Raw genomic sequence first — 17,264 nt, forward strand, 5'->3', positions numbered from 1 at the left:
GAACTAGGTGATGTCAACCTATATCTGGAAATAATCTTTCATTTTTGAAGGCCCCCCCCCCCCCCCCCCCATTTGCCATTTTACAGCTGCTAGGAAGTCACTCCACCCCCCGGCCTCGGTGGCGTTGTGGTAGGCCATCAGTCTACAGGCTGGTAGGTACTGGGTTCGTATCCCAGTCGAGGCATGGGATTTTTAATACCCTGAGTGAGTGCTCCGCAAGGCTCAGTGGGTAGGTGTAAGCCACTTGCACCGACCAGTGATCCATAACTGGTTCAACAAAGGCCATGGTTTGTGCTATCCTGCCTGTGGGAAGCGCAAATAAAAGATCCCTTGCTGCTAATCGGAAGAGTAGCCCATGTAGTGGCGACAGTGGGTTTCCTCTCAAAATCTGTGTGGTCCTTAACCATATGTCTGACGCCATATAACCGTAAATAAAATGTGTTGAGTGCGTCGTTAAATAAAACATTTCTTTCTTTCACTCCACCCAGACCATGTATTCATACTCGGTATGTACAAATCACTCATGGAAAGTGAGATCTCATTCAACACAACTGTGCACCATAAATGTAGGTGCAATTCCTGTCAAAGATCCAATTTCTTACCTATTTTCAAACTAATAAATTATTTCATTCAAAAATGGGGTGTATTTTAAAAGCACTATCTCGATGGGCAACATGACGCTGATTGGTCAGTTTACTTCTCTGCAACCACCTAGTTAAATAAATGTACTACTTGCCACACTGAAGATGTCAGTTTTCTGTGCAGCATCTTGGAGATTCCTCGAGGCTCGTTACCTTTTGGTTTACTGCACGACTGCTGCAGACTATTTACGGTTTAATGGAAAACACTCCGTCTGTACAGGGAGAACAAAAGGTTACAGACTTGGCACATGAACATGGGAACAAGGTACCAAGTCGGCCTTACACTGCTAAGCAAACTAAAAACCTGGAGAGGTTGTTACATTCCTTCAGTTTTTAATGTTAATTGTGTTATTCATAACATACTTTTTATAGAACAAAATATGAACAAAGGTTGTTAAGTTCTTTCAGTTTTTAATCATGTTTATTGTGTTATTCTTGTTTACCAGATAAAACAAGACCTTTTTATAGAACAAAATATGAACAAAGGTTGTTAAGTTCTTTCAGTTTTTAATCATGTTTATTGTGTTATTCTTGTTTACCAGATAAAACAAGACCTTTTTATAGAACAAAATATGAACAAAGGTTGTTACGTTCCTTCAGTTTTTAATGTTAATTGCGTTATTAATTTTTACATGACATACTTTTTATAGAACAAAATATGAACAAAGGTTGTTACGTTCCTTCAGTTTTTAATGTTAATTGTGTTATTCATTTTTACTAGACAGACATTTTATAGAACAAAATATGAATAAAGGTTGTTACATTCCTTCAGATTTTAATGTTAAATGTGTTAATTTTTACATGACATACTTTTTAATAGAACAAAATATGAACAAAGGTTGTTAAGTTCTTTCAGTTTTTAATCATGTTTATTGTGTTATTCTTGTTTACCAGATAAAACAAGACCTTTTTATAGAACAAAATATGAACAAAGGTTGTTATGTTCCTTCAGTTTTTAATGTTAATTGTGTTATTCATTTTTACATGACATACTTTTTATAGAACAAAATATGAACAAAGGTTGTTACGTTCCTTCAGATTTTAATGTTAAATGTGTTAATTTTTACATGACATACTTTTATAGAACAAAAAATGAACAAAGGTTGTTACGTTCCTTCAATTTTTAATGTTAATTGTGTTATTAATTTTTACATGACATACTTTTTATAGAACAAAATATGAACAAAGGTTGTTACGTTCTTTCAATTTTTAATGTTAATTGTGTTATTAATTTTTACATGACATACTTTTTATAGAACAAAAATAAAGCAGCAGGGGATCTTTTATATGCACCATCCCACAGACAGGGTAGTACATACCACGGCCTTTGATATGCCAGTCGTGGTGCATTGGCTGGAATGAGAAATAGCCCAATGGGTCCACCGATGGGGATCGATCCTAGACCGACTGCGCATCAAGCAAACACTTTACCACTGAGCTACATTCCATCCCATGCTGAAGAAAGAAAGAAAGAAGTGTTTTATTTAACGACGCACTCAACACATTTTATTTACGGTTATATGGCATCAGACATATGGTTCAGGACCACACAGATTTTGAGAGGAAACCCGCTGTCGCCACTACATGGGCTACTCTTCCGATTGGCAGCAAGGGATCTTTTATTTGCGCTTCCCACAGGCAGGATAGCACAAACCATGGCCTTTGTTGAACCAGTTATAGATCACTGGTCGGTGCAAGTGGTTTACACCTACCCATTGAGCCTTGCGGAGCACTCACTCAGGGTTTGGAGTCGGTATCTGGATTAAAAATCCTATGCCTCGACTGGGATCCGAACCCAGTACCTACCAGCCTGTAGACCGATGGCCTGCCACGACGCCACCGAGGCCGGTCCCATGCTAAAGAAATGCATTTGGCTTATTCACTTTTTCATTCCACGACCTTATTTTTGTAGGGGCGAGACTGGTACATCAAAGGCCGTGATATGTGCTATCCTATGTATGGGATGGTGCATATAAAAGATCCCTAGCTGCTAATCGAAAAAAGAGTAGCCCATGAAGTGGTGACAGCGGGTTTCCTCCCTCAATATCTCTATGGTCCTTAACCATATGTCTGACGCCATATAACCGTAAATAAAATGTGTTGAGTGCATTGTTAAATAAAACATTTCCTCCTTCTTCTTCTTATTTTTGTAACACTCAACAGATATTCCCAACTTTTTGTGAACAGTATGAACATACAAGAAACATATTTGTGACCAGCATTGCACTTACTGTTTGCTTGATGTTTTGGTCATGAACCAGACTCGAGGAATCCTGGCAATTGCACGCAGCAGTGATAAGGTGAGAGGGTGTGAAGACCATGTGTCTTGTGCTAGCCTGCACGTGCGGCCATCTTGTTGTGAAGTGGTGCAAGTAATCAGTAGAGAAGCGTTATCTTGTAAACATCTTTAGTCGACCATGAGGAAATGAAGTAAAAATAGCTCTTAGTACTGGCTACTTTTCACCACGATCGCCATTGGAGATGTTGATATATCAGTCATCATTCAAAACCATATTTCTGCACAAGATAGAGACTAAGGGACAATATCTTGTAGACATCTGTAGTCGACCATGAGGAAATGAAGTAAAAATAGCTCTTAGTACTGGCTACTTATCACCACGATCGCCATTGGAGATGTTCATCTATCAGTCATCATTCAAAACCATATTTCTGCACAAGATGGAGACTAAAGGACAATATCTTGTAAACATCTTTAGTCGACCATGACGAAATGAAGTAAAAATAGCTCTTAGTACTGGCTACTTATCACCACGATCGCCATTGGAGATGTTGATATATCAGTCAACATTCAAAACCATATTTCTGCATTAGATAGAGACTAAAGGACAATATCTTGTAAACATCTGTAGTTGACTGAGGATTTGAAGTATGAGTAGCCCTTAGTGTTTATTACTTGTTACCACAATCAACAATAGAGATGATTATCTATCAACATCTTCAAAATCTGATAAATAAAACCATCAAGACATTCAAAATCATCAATCTGATTAAAATTAGCTCTACTGGGTCTACCAGTAGATCTAACAGTATTGCATGGACTCCCATGTCCAGGTGACATTTCATCTATAAATAACAATTTAAATATCGACCAATTACACTTCGCCTTTTATAACATTATTCAGGAGCATACAAATTCTAGAAATATCGGGCGAGACTATTTATGCAATAGGCGAACTTGTTGGTCTATTTCAACATTGAAAATTCAGGGGGAAAAGTGCAGTAATAAACTCTGGATTGTATACTAGTGTAAACAGTTTTATGGCTATACCATCACATTTTTTTTTTTCCATCTTAAAATAAATTTTATATAAAATTTTATATTGCAATTGGTTTCCGGCATACTTCGTAATTCACCCGAATCATTTCGTATACCCTCAGCATAATCCTGAATGTTTTCAAATTCTTTTCAATTCACTGGCATGATTTTGCAAGTAAGGTTTTGGTTGGTCGAATGAACGGCCAACTGGGCATGAGCTCCAACGGGCTGCTGTTAGATTCACATGTAATAGTGGAGTTCATATGTCTGTATAACGTAGAGTCTAAGCGGTATTATCTTGTAAGCATCTCTACCTGCCTGTCATCAATGATTAATTAATCAAGGTATTTTAGTGGGTAATGGACTGGGTTTACATCTTGGTATTGACTCCCACCCAGCTTGGGGGGGTGGGGGTGGTAGGGGTAGGGGGGTTTAAGACCACTGCCTAGTCTTCGGATCTCTTTCACTAACCAATAACAGTTAATCACTTGCCCATTGTCTTCGAAAGACTGCCCCGCTACCTGCACAGCATTCTTGAACCTTAAATGGATATGGGTATGAAAATCATCAAGTAAAAATGAATGAGTAGCCAGTGACAATAAAGAAAGAAATGTTTTATTTAACGATGCACTCAGCACATTTTATTTACGGTTATATGGCATCAGACATATGGTTAAGGACCACACAGATTTTGAGAGGAAACCCGCTGTCGCCACTACATGGGCTACTCTTCCGATTAGCAGCAAGGGATCTTTTATTTGCGCTTCCCACAGACAGCATAGCACAAACCATGGCCTTTGTTGAACCAGTTATGGATCACTGGTCGGTGCAAGTGGTTTACACCTACCCACTGAGCCTTGCGGAGCACTCACTCAGGGTTTGGAGTCGGTATCTGGATTAAAAATCCCATGCCTTGACTGGGATCCGAACCCAGTACCTACCAGCCTGTAGACCGATGGCCTGCCACGACGCCACCGAGGCCGGTCCCATGCTGAAGAAATGCATTTGGCTTATTCACTTTTTCATTCCACGACCTTATTTTTGTAGGGGCGAGACTGGTACATCAAAGGCCGTGGTATGTGCTATCCTATGTATGGGATGGTGCATATAAAAGATCCCTAGCTGCTAATCAAAAAGAGTAGCCCATGAAGTGGTGACAGCGGGTTTCCTCCCTCAATATCTCTATGGTCCTTAACCATATGTCTGACGCCATATAACTGTAAATAAAATGTGTTGAGTGCATCGTTATATAAAACATTTCCTCCTTCTTCTTATTTTTGTAACACTCAACAGATACCCCTGCGCGTGCTGTAACCTCACCGTGGTGCAGGGGTGTAACATTCTCTTTGAGAATGACCAATACAGCACAAATTGAAGTTTAGAGTAAAATTCGGTGTCCGTAAAATTCTGTGATATTTGTATTTGTATTTTTGGCACAGTTCTTTACACTGTTTTTGTTTAAACCATGAATTTTGATATTGATGTTGATCATCACTTTATTTATTTGCATTACCATAGTTTGACACCCAATAGCCGATGTATTTTTCATGCTGGGGTGTCGTTAAACATTCATTCATTCATTCATTACTCAACAGATATCCCCAGTTTTTTGTGAACAGTATGAACATACAAGAAACATATTTGTGACCAGCATTGCACTTACTGTTTGCTTGATGTTTTGGTCATGAACCAGACTCGAGGAATCCTGGCAGTTGCACGCAGCAGTGATAAGGTGAGAGGGTGTGAATACCATGTGTCTTGTGCTAGCCTGCACGTGCGGCCATCTTGTTGTGAAGTGGTGCAAGTAATCAGTAGAGAAGCGTTATCTTGTAAACATCTTTAGTCGACCATGAGAAAATGAAGTAAAAATAGCTCTTAGTACTGGCTACTTTTCACCACGATCGCCATTGGAGATGTTGATATATCAGTCATCATTCAAAACCATATTTCTGCACAAGATAGAGAATAAAGGACAATATCTTGTAGACATCTGTAGTCGACCATGAGGAAATGAAGTAAAAATAGCTCTTAGTACTGGCTACTTATCACCACGATCGCCATTGGAGATGTTCATCTATCAGTCATCATTCAAAACCATATTTCTGCACAAGATGGAGACTAAAGGACAATATCTTGTAAACATCTTTAGTCGACCATGAGGAAATGAAGTAAAAATAGCTCTTACTACTGGCTACTTATCACCATGATCGCCATTCAAAATGTTCATCTATCAGTCATCATTCAAAACCATATTTCTGCACAAGATGGAGACTAAAGGACAATATCTTGTAAACATCTTTAGTCGACCATGAGGAAATGAAGTAAAAATAGCTCTTACTACTGGCTACTTATCACCATGATCGCCACTGGAGATGTTCATCTATCAGTCAACATTCAAAACCATATTTCTGCATTAGATAGAGACTAAAGGACAATATCTTGTAAACATCTGTAGTTGACTGAGGATTTGAAGTATGAGTAGCCCTTAGTGTTTATTACTTGTTACCACAATCAACAATAGAGATGATTATCTATCAACATCTTCAAAATCTGATAAATAAAACCATCAAGACATTCAAAATCATCAATCTGATTAAAATTAGCTCTACTGGGTCTACCAGTAGATCTAACAGTATTGCATGGACTCCCATGTTCAGGTGACATTTCATCTATAAATAACAATTTAAATATCGACCAATTACTCTTCGCCTTTTATAGCATTATTCAGGAGCATACAAATTCTAAAAATATCGGGCGAGACTATTTATGCAATAGGCGAACTTGTTGGTCTATTTCAACATTGAAAATTCAGGGGGAATAGTGCAGTAATAAACTCTGGATTGTATATTAGTATAAACAGTTTTATGGCTATACCATCACATTTTATTTTTTTCTGTCTTAAAACAAATTTTATATAAAATTTTATATTGCAATTAGTTTCCGGCATACTTCGTAATTCACCCGAATCATTTCGTATACCCTCGGCATAATCCTGAATGTTTTCAAATTCTTTTCAAATCACTGGCATGATTTTGCAAGTAAGGTTTTGGTTGGTCGAATGAACGGCCAACTGGGCATGAGCTCCAACGGGCTGCTGTTAGATTCACATGTAGTGGAGTTAATTTTAATTAGATTGTCAAAATCATATGTCTGTATAACGTAGAGTCTAAGCGATATTATCTTGTAAGCATCTCTACCTGCCTGTCATCAATGATTAATTAATCAAGGTATTTTAGTGGGTAATGGACTGGGTTTACATCTTGGTATTGACTCCCACCCAGCTTGGGGGGGGGGGGGGGGGTGGTAGGGGTAGGGGGGTTTAAGACCACTGCCCAGTCTTTGGATCTCTTTCACTAACCAATAACAGTTAATCACTTGCCCATTGTCTTCGAAAGACTGCCCCGCTACCTGCACAGCATTCTTGAACCTTAAATGGATATGGGTATGAAAATCATCAAATAAAAATGAATGAGTAGCCAGTGACAATAAAGAAAGAAATGTTTTATTTAACGACGCACTCAGCACATTTTATTTACAGTTATATGGCATCAGACATATGGTTACGGACCACACAGATTTTGAGAGGAAACCCGCTGTCGCCACTACATGGGCTACTCTTCCGATTAGCAGCAAGGGATCTTTTATTTGCGCTTCCCACAGACAGCATAGCACAAACCATGGCCTTTGTTGAACCAGTTATGGATCACTGGTCGGTGCAAGTGGTTTACACCTACCCATTGAGCCTTGCGGTACACTCACTCAGGGTTTGGAGTCGGTATCTGGATTAAAAATCCCATGCTTCGACTGGGATCCGAACCCAGTACCTACCAGCCTGTAGACCGATGGCCTGCCACGACGCCACCGAGGCCGGTCCAGTGACAATATGTCACACTTGGTAAAATACTGGACTCTTACACAAGAGTTCCTGGTTCAAATCCCATAACTGTTAAATGATTGAAACAAAGTTTATTTTTTGACTTTGTATAATTCTGTTGATATGGTCTCTAGTAAGCAGGTGCACCGGTTTTGACCCTCGCGCGTCAACATTTTTTGTTATGTTTTTTCATGGTATTACATTGATTTTTGCCTGGCTTTTCTTGCTATGATGTAAAACCTCATTCGGAGCCAAAATGTCATTATGCAGGAACTACATGTAGGACAGTCATTCTGATTTTAATTTAAATATGCCCCTTATTTTAGTATCAAATATACCCACCTTTTCTGTGCAATCCATGCTTTTGAAAAAAGAAAGAAAATAAAACAGAAGAAAAGCCACATCACCGTGTCAATTCTGGAACTTACGTCTGACAAGAGACTAACTTTTTTTTTTTGCCTTATGTTTTTTTTTTTTTAAAGGGACATGCCCTAGTTTTTAAACACTAAGGCATAATTTTCACCTAGACTCTAGTTTCAGACCATAATGGTTTGATTAACTTATAAACCTGTAACAAATTTGGATACAACAGAATGAAACAAGAGTCTGTGACATTGAAATACCCTTAAAAATAGACTGAAACGCGACTCCATAACCGTTACTTCTCAGACGTACGTGCGTTTTTAAAAATACTAAAAAATGCATTTTGTGGTAATAGAAACACCAGGATAACCAGAAACACTTCGGTTGTATAGATATGGATAATCTAAACAATAAAATATAAATAATGTTTGATTTCAGTGATCATAAACGCTTCTTATAGTGAACAATATGCTGTAGTGTTTAAAAACTAGGGTATATCCCATTAAAAGGATATTCCTGTGTTTGCTGCATTGTAAGATGTTTCCGACTAATAAAATATTTCTACAATTAAACTTACATGTTAAATATATTTTCTGGTTTAGAATATCAGTGTCTGTATATTCAATGTGTTTCTAGTCATCTTAATATTTGTAAGAAGCCCAAACTGGATTTTGTCTTCAAATAATTTCGTACGTACGAAAAAATATATTTTAGGAAATAAAACGAAATTTAACCCAGTACAAATATTAGAACAATCAGAAACATGTTTAATATACAGCCACTAATATTTTATGCAGGAAAATATATTTGATATGTAATTACAATCGTTAAATAGTCTCTGTTAGTCGATAACATCTTAAACATTGCAGCAAACTCAGGAATGTCCCTTTAATGTATTTCAGTTATGGTTTGATAGAAAACTGAAGAAAATACCTGTCACCATCATGGAAGACCATGCAGCAAACTGACATTCAGACATCTTTCTGGTATGTATTACTAACAACCTTTCCAGTGCCAATACAGTCAAACCTGCTTAATCAACCACCTGCAGATAGCATCCACCCCTCTTAAGAGACCACTTACATTCCCACTAAACAATTTTCGGTGTTAAGCAATCTGTATTAAGTGACTACATGGTTGGGATTTAGCTCAGTCGATTGAGTGCTCGTTTGAGGTGCTGGTATCGCAGGATCGAACCACCTCAGTGGATTCATTCACCTAACTGATTTTTTTCTTGTTCCAGCCATTGTACAACAACTGTCTGTGGGATGGTGCATATAAATGATTCCTTGTTACTAATGGGAAAATGTGGTGGGTTTCCTCTTAATATAGTCAACTGATTGAGTTTTTTCTTGTTCCAACCAGTGCACCACAGCTGATACCATAACATAGTGGTATAGGGATCTCCCCCCCATAACATAGTGGTATAGGGATCTCCCCCCCCCCATAACATAGTGGTATAGGGATCTCCCCCCCATAACATAGTGGTATAGGGATCTCCCCCCCCCATAACATAGTGGTATAGGGATCTCCCCCCCCCATAACATAGTGGTATAGAGATCTCACCCCATAACATAGTGGTATACGGATCTCTCCCCCCATAACATAGTGGTATACGGATCTCTCCCCCCATAACATAGTGGTATAGGGATCTCCCCCCCCCCATAACATAGGGGTATACGGATCTCTCCCCCCATAACATAGTGGTATACGGATCTCTCCCCCCATAACATATTGGTATAGGGATCTCCCCCCCATAACATAGTGGTATAGGGATCTCCCCCCCCCCATAACATAGTGGTATAGGGATCTCCCCCCATAACATAGTGGTATACGGATCTCTCCCCCCATAACATAGTGGTATACGGATCTCCCCCCCCCATAACATAGTGGTATAGGGATCTCCCCCCCCATAACATAGTGGTATAGGGATCTCCCCCCATAACATAGTGGTATACGGATCTGCCCCCACCATAACATAGTGGTATACGGATCTCTCCCCCCCCATAACATAGTGGTATAGGGATCTCCCCCCCCATAACATAGTGGTATACGGATCTCTCCCCCCATAACATAGTGGTATACGGATCTCCCCCCATAACAGTGGTATAGGGATCTCCCCCCATAACATAGTGGTATACGGATCTGCCCCCCCCATAACAGTGGTATATGGATCTGCCCCCCCATAACATAGTGGTATACGGATCTCTCCCCCCCATAACAGTGGTATATGGATCTCTCCCCCCCATAACATAGTGGTATACGGATCTCTCCCCCCCATAACATAGTGGTATATGGATCTCTCCCCCCCCCCCCATAACAGTGGTATACAGATCTCTCCCCCCCATAACAGTGGTATACGGATCTCTCCCCCCCCCCATAACATAGTGGTATACGGATCTCTCCCCCCCCATAACATAGTGGTATACGGATCTTTCCCCCCCCCATAACATAGTGGTATACGGATCTCTCCCCCCCCATAACATAGTGGTTTACGGATCTCCCCCCCCATAACATAGTGGTATACGGATCTCTCCCCCCCCATAACATAGTGGTATACGGATCTCTCCCCCCCATAACATAGTGGTATACGGATCTCCCCCCCATAACATAGTGGTATACGGATCTGCCCCCCCCATAACATAGTGGTATATGGATCTGCCCCCCCATAACATAGTGGTATACGGATCTCTCCCCCCCATAACAGTGGTATACGGATCTCTCCCCCCCATAACATAGTGGTATACGGATCTCTCCCCCCCATAACATAGTGGTATATGGATCTCTCCCCCCCCATAACAGTGGTATACAGATCTCTCCCCCCCCCATAACAGTGGTATACGGATCTCTCCCCCCCCCCCATAACATAGTGGTATACGGATCTCTCCCCCCCCCCATAACATAGTGGTATACGGATCTTTCTCCCCCCCCATAACATAGTGGTATACGGATCTCTCCCCCCCCCATAACATAGTGGTTTACGGATCTCCCCCCCCATAACATAGTGGTATACGGATCTCTCCCCCCCCATAACATAGTGGTATACGGATCTCTCCCCCCCCATAACATAGTGGTATACGGATCTCTCCCCCCCCCATAACATAGTGGTATACGGATCTGCCCCCCCCATAACATAGTGGTATATGGATCTGCCCCCCCCATAACATAGTGGTATACGGATCTCTCCCCCCCATAACAGTGGTATACGGATCTCTCCCCCCCATAACATAGTGGTATACGGATCTCTCCCCCCATAACATAGTGGTATACGGATCTCTCCCCCCCCATAACAGTGGTATACGGATCTCTCCCCCCTCCATAACATAGTGGTATACGGATCTCTCCCCCCCCATAACATAGTGGTATACGGATCTCTCCCCCCATAACATAGTGGTATACGGATCTCTCCCCCCCCCATAACATAGTGGTATACAGATCTCTCCCCCCCCATAACAGTGGTTTACGGATCTCTCCCCCCCATAACATAGTGGTATACGGATCTCTCCCCCCATAACATAGTGGTATACGGATCTCTCCCCCCCCCATAACATAGTGGTATACAGATCTCTCCCCCCCACCCCATAACATAGTGGTATACGGATCTCTCCCCCCCATAACATAGTGGTATACGGATCTCTCCCCCCCATAACATAGTGGTATACGGATCTCTCCCCCCCCATAACATAGTGGTATACGGATCTGCCCCCCCCCCATAACATAGTGGTATACGGATCTCTTCCCCCCATAACAGTGGTATACGGATCTATCCCCCCCATAACATAGTGGTATACGGATCTCTCCCCCCCATATCATAGTGGTATACGGATCTCTCCCCCCCCATAACATAGTGGTATACAGATCTCTCCCCCCCCATAACATAGTGGTATACGGATCTCTCCCCCCCCCATAACATAGTGGTATACGGATCTGCCCCGCCCCCCCATCTGAGATGACAGGTCCTTTTTTATTTTTAATTCATTTTTATTTCAAACACTGATATTTTCGACTTTGTGTTTAAATGTAGTTTCCATTCCTTCAATAAATACCAGAATTCTTTTGATTATCAGGATAAAATAACTTTCTACTGACCCAGAGGAATTTAGGGGTTCAAGTGGTCTCTTTTTATATTTCTTGTCAACCCCAACCCAAAATTCTAATTTTATCTTTGTATTATTTTAGGGATGGGATGTAGTCTAGTGGTAAAGCACTCGCATGATACGCAGTTTGTCTAAGATCAATTAATGTTCTTGTTCCAGCCAATGCACCACGACTAGTATATCAAAGGCCATGGTATGTGCTATCCTGTCTGTGGGATGGTGCACATAAAAGATACTTGCTACTATTGGAAAAAATTATGCAGGTTTCCTCTCTAAGACTGAATGTCAGAATTACCAAATGTTTGACATCCAACAACCAATGATTAATAAATCAATGTGCTCCAGTGGTGTCGTTAAACAAAACCAACTTTATACTTTTTGTAATAATTTCTTTATCATTCTTTTTTATCCTTTGAGTTTCATCTCAATTGTCCCTAGTTGTAGAGTCAATCTCTGCCACTGATGAAACAGCATTTTATGACAACAAAGTTTTCTTTGTTTAACAACACCACTAGAGCACATTGATTTATTAATCATCACCTATTGAATGTCAAACATTTGGTAATGTTGACATATAGTCTTAGAGAGGAAACCCACTACATTTTTCGATTAATAGCATATGCACCATCTCACAGACAGGATAGCACATACCACGGTCTCTGATATACCAGTCATGGTGCACTGGCTGGGACAAGAAATAGCCCAATGAAACCTGCTACATTTTATGCACTACTCCACAGACAGGATAGCACATACCACGGACTCTGATATACCAGTCATGGTGCACTGGCTGGGACAAGAAATAGCCCAATGAAACCTGCTACATTTTATGCACTACTCCACAGACAGGATAGCACATACCACGGTCTCTGATATACCAGTCATGGTGCACTGGCTGGGACAAGAAATAGCCCAATGAAACCTGCTACATTTTATGCACTACTCCACAGACAGGATGATATATCTTTGATATACCAGTCGTGGTGCACTGGGTGGAACGAGAAATAACCCAATGGGCCCACCGACGGGGATCGATCTCAGACTGACCGCACATCAAGCGAGCGCTTTACCACTGGGACAACAAGTCACGTATCTCACCAACGGCAGGCTTGGCCAGATTTAAAGGAACTATCCTGAGTTGCAGCCACTGTATGATGTGGAGTCTTTTTGGCAACTAAAAAAACAAAACAAAATAATTTGCGAATTGTGTGATGCAGATGATTTTTTTTTTTTTTTTTTGGATGATACTTAGATGAATGTAAAAGAAATAACAGGCAATCGTTATAATTTGAAGCATACTTACTAATAATAACACTAAAAGTTAGTGTTTTATTTTGAATAACATTTTGGTCCACAAACAATAACTCTCAGTAAGATAAAATACTAATTTAAAGTGACGTCATCCGATATGACGTTCCCTGACAATGTAATTTTTATTTTCATCGAAAAATTTACAAACTCCCATTGCTACGTCTGGACCAATGGGATGATGTTATATTGGAAAGAATATAACAGAAATTTAATTAAATATCAGTACAGAAAATAACCTCTCTAAACTGGACACCTCTTAATACTGGACGTTTTGCCTGGTGCTGTAGGTGTCCAGTATAGAAGTGTTTCACTGTATCTTTAAACAATCAGTATTTTTTGATGAATTAATTAGATGTATTTTTGTTTTAGAGCTGTCTGGGTGCTGTAAATTTCAAGAAACTGTAGACTTGGTATGAAAAGGTATGTTTAGTTTTAGCCATATACATGTACTAGTCATTTTTTAGTTACGGTATTGTAACGGAAACTTTCGCCTACGTGTCGATGTCAGCGCTACGTTATCGTATCTAGTCATTTTTGTTATTCACATGGTTCAACATAACCGAGTTAATAATAATCATACGAAGCACACATGTTATAAGTGTAATGACGTAATTTTGGGAAGCGACATCATAAAATGATGTTACTTCTCCAGTCCTGGCTCAGACTGTGCATTTGAAATATGACGTCATTTCGTCGTCTCCTTCTAGTTGTGGCTGAAACATTTTGAGTTGGGTCTTGTTATTCATAAAGAAAACAATGATAATAATATGGAAAATAAAGAAATTATTACACACACATGTGAGTCGTACTGATTATATGAAACTCATGTCAGGATTCATGTATTACCCTCGCTCTCGCTTTGGCAATATAAAAATCCTGACACTCGTTTCGTAAAATCAGTACGACACACAAGCTCGTATAATAATCTCTATATATATCATGAAAAAATGTGAACCGGGCTACCCCATAAACTGGTCTATTTACGTTTGACTTGTTTTTAAGGAATCTGCATACAATTGAACCCTGACATCAAAATACTTTTGTTAAATTAAGAAACCCTTCCCAAAAACAAAGTGCACAAATGAGGAAAAGACCAGTAGACATTCGAAATATTTTTATACATGTGGAAACGTATACATGATCGCCATTTTGCACTGTGCGCACTACATTAAATGATATGTCATATTAAACAATCCTAAGTAAACAACAGTTTCACACCGCTGTCAGTTTCAAAGTCTCATCTGTTTCGCAGATTCATTGCCTAAGAGTTTTGGTGATGTCATATGACGCGCGTCACTCTTGAAAAACAATAGCCCGGTTTACGGGCATAGCTGCAGAATATCAACATTAGACTACGACATGCATTTAATCTCTTCACAACAGAAAATGGCATGGATATTAACATTGTTGGTTGATTTTGACAATAAAGTGAACAAGATAAAACATTATTTCATCAAATCAATCGTACATTACAGTGCATGTGTACAGAAATCATTTCCTGTTAATAGCCCGGTTCACGGTTACTCGAGGATGCCCCTGAAAAAACCTAAATGTGGCCTTTTTAGTTTTAAAGCTGGACTCTGATTTTTTTTGTTTTGTTACTGCCTTGTGAAGATCTAGTTCAGTCAGTAGAGTGCTTGTCTGATTCATGAAAATAATGCATCATGATATTATTGCATTGTACATTGGGGGGGGGGGATGTAGCCCAGTGGTAAAGTGCTCACTTGATGCGCGGTCGGTCTGGAATCGATCCCCGTGGGTGGGCCCATTGGGGTATTTCTCACTCCAGCCAGTGCACCACAACTGGTATATCAAAGGCCGTATCCTGTCTGTGGAATGGTGCATATAAAAGATCCCTTGCTGCTAATCAAAAAGAGTAGCCCATGAAGTGGCGACAGTGGGTTTCCTTCCTCAATATCTGTTTGGTCCTACATATAACCGTGGAATGTGTTATCCTGTCTGTGGAATGGTGCATATAAAAGATCCCTTGCTGCTAATCAAAAAGAGTAGCCCATGAAGTGGCGACAGTGGGTTTCCTCCCTCAATATCTGTTTGGTCCTACATATAACCGTGGTATGTGATATCCTGTCTGTGGAATGGTGCATATAAAAGATCCCTTGCTGCTAATCAAAAAGAGTAGCCCATGAAGTGGCGACAGCGGGTTTCCTCTCTCAATATCTGTTTGGTCCTACATATAACCGTGGTATGTGTTATCCTGTATATGGAATGGTGCATATAAAAGATCCCTTGCTGCTAATCGAAAAGAGTAGCCCATGAAGTGGCGACAGTGGGTTTCCTCCCTCAATATCTGTTTGGTCCTACATATAACCGTGGTATGTGATATCCTGTCTGTGGAATGGTGCATATAAAAGATCCCTTGCTGCTAATCAAAAAGAGTAGCCCATGAAGTGGCGACAGCGGGTTTCCTCTCTCAATATCTGTTTGGTCCTACATATAACCGTGGTATGTGTTATCCTGTATATGGAATGGTGCATATAAAAGATCCCTTGCTGCTAATCGAAAAGAGTAGCCCATGAAGTGGCGACAGTGGGTTTCCTCCCTCAATATCTGTTTGGTCCTACATATAACCGTGGAATGTGTTATCCTGTCTGTGGAATGGTGCATATAAAAGATCCCTTGCTGCTAATCAAAAAGAGTAGCCCATGAAGTGGCGACAGTGGGTTTCCTCCCTCAATATCTGTTTGGTCCTACATATAACCGTGGTATGTGATATCCTGTCTGTGGAATGGTGCATATAAAAGATCCCTTGCTGCTAATCAAAAAGAGTAGCCCATGAAGTGGCGACAGTGGGTTTCCTCCCTCAATATCTGTTTGGTCCTACATATAACCGTGGTATGTGATATCCTGTCTGTGGAATGGTGCATATAAAAGATCCCTTGCTGCTAATCAAAAAGAGTAGCCCATGAAGTGGCGACAGTGGGTTTCCTCCCTCAATATCTGTTTGGTCCTACATATAACCGTGGTATTTGATATCCTGTCTGTGGAATGGTGCATATAAAAGATCCCTTGCTGCTAATCAAAAAGAGTAGCCCATGAAGTGGCGACAGTGGGTTTCCTCCCTCAATATCTGTTTGGTCCTACATATAACCGTGGTATTTGATATCCTGTCTGTGGAATGGTGCATATAAAAGATCCCTTGCTGCTAATCGAAACGAGTAGCCCATGAAGTGGCGACAGTGGGTTTCCTCCCTCAATATCTGTTTGGTCCTACATATAACCATGGTATTTGATATCCTGTCTGTGGAATGGTGCATATAAAAGATCCCTTGCTGCTAATCGAAACGAGTAGCCCATGAAGTGGTGACAGCGGGTTTCTTCTCTCAAGATATGTGGGAGCCGGTAGCAAGATATGAACCCAACCTGATCACTGTCACTGTCACAGACCACTGACCTATTTGATGGATCAACAAAGTATTACCTAATTGATGTGCTCTAGTGGTGTTGTTAAACAAAACAAACTTTAACTTTAATATGTGCTGAGGAATTGATAAAATTAATAAACTCTTCTTTCCTTCCCAATTTCAATATCTCTATCTAGACTCAGTCTGTTAAACATTTTTAATATATCACATCATTGCCAGTGTCTGGACTCAGTCTGTTAAGTATTCTTGCTTTATTAGTAGATTGCATTTTCTGGATCCTTTCCAATGTCTTTATCTTGAGTTGGTTTGGTTATGTGA

The 17,264-nt window shown here is 40.3% G+C and overlaps 2 protein-coding genes across 2 annotated transcripts in view; one reads left to right on the forward strand and one right to left on the reverse strand.

Moving 5' to 3' along the window:
- Nucleotides 1-17,264, reverse strand: part of LOC121387742 (nicotinamidase-like) — a 76,451-nt gene that overhangs the window by 53,825 nt on the left and 5,362 nt on the right. The gene's annotated exons all lie outside the window — the stretch shown is intronic.
- Nucleotides 9,056-17,264, forward strand: part of LOC121387743 — an 89,541-nt gene continuing 81,332 nt past the window's right edge. Inside the window, 2 exon segments of the mRNA XM_041518944.1 lie at nucleotides 9,056-9,141; nucleotides 13,933-13,983. The gene's annotated coding sequence lies outside the window, so the exon portion shown is untranslated.

The sequence above is a fragment of the Gigantopelta aegis genome, chromosome 13 (genome assembly GCF_016097555.1).
Source record: "Gigantopelta aegis isolate Gae_Host chromosome 13, Gae_host_genome, whole genome shotgun sequence".
NCBI lineage: Eukaryota > Metazoa > Mollusca > Gastropoda > Neomphalida > Peltospiridae > Gigantopelta > Gigantopelta aegis.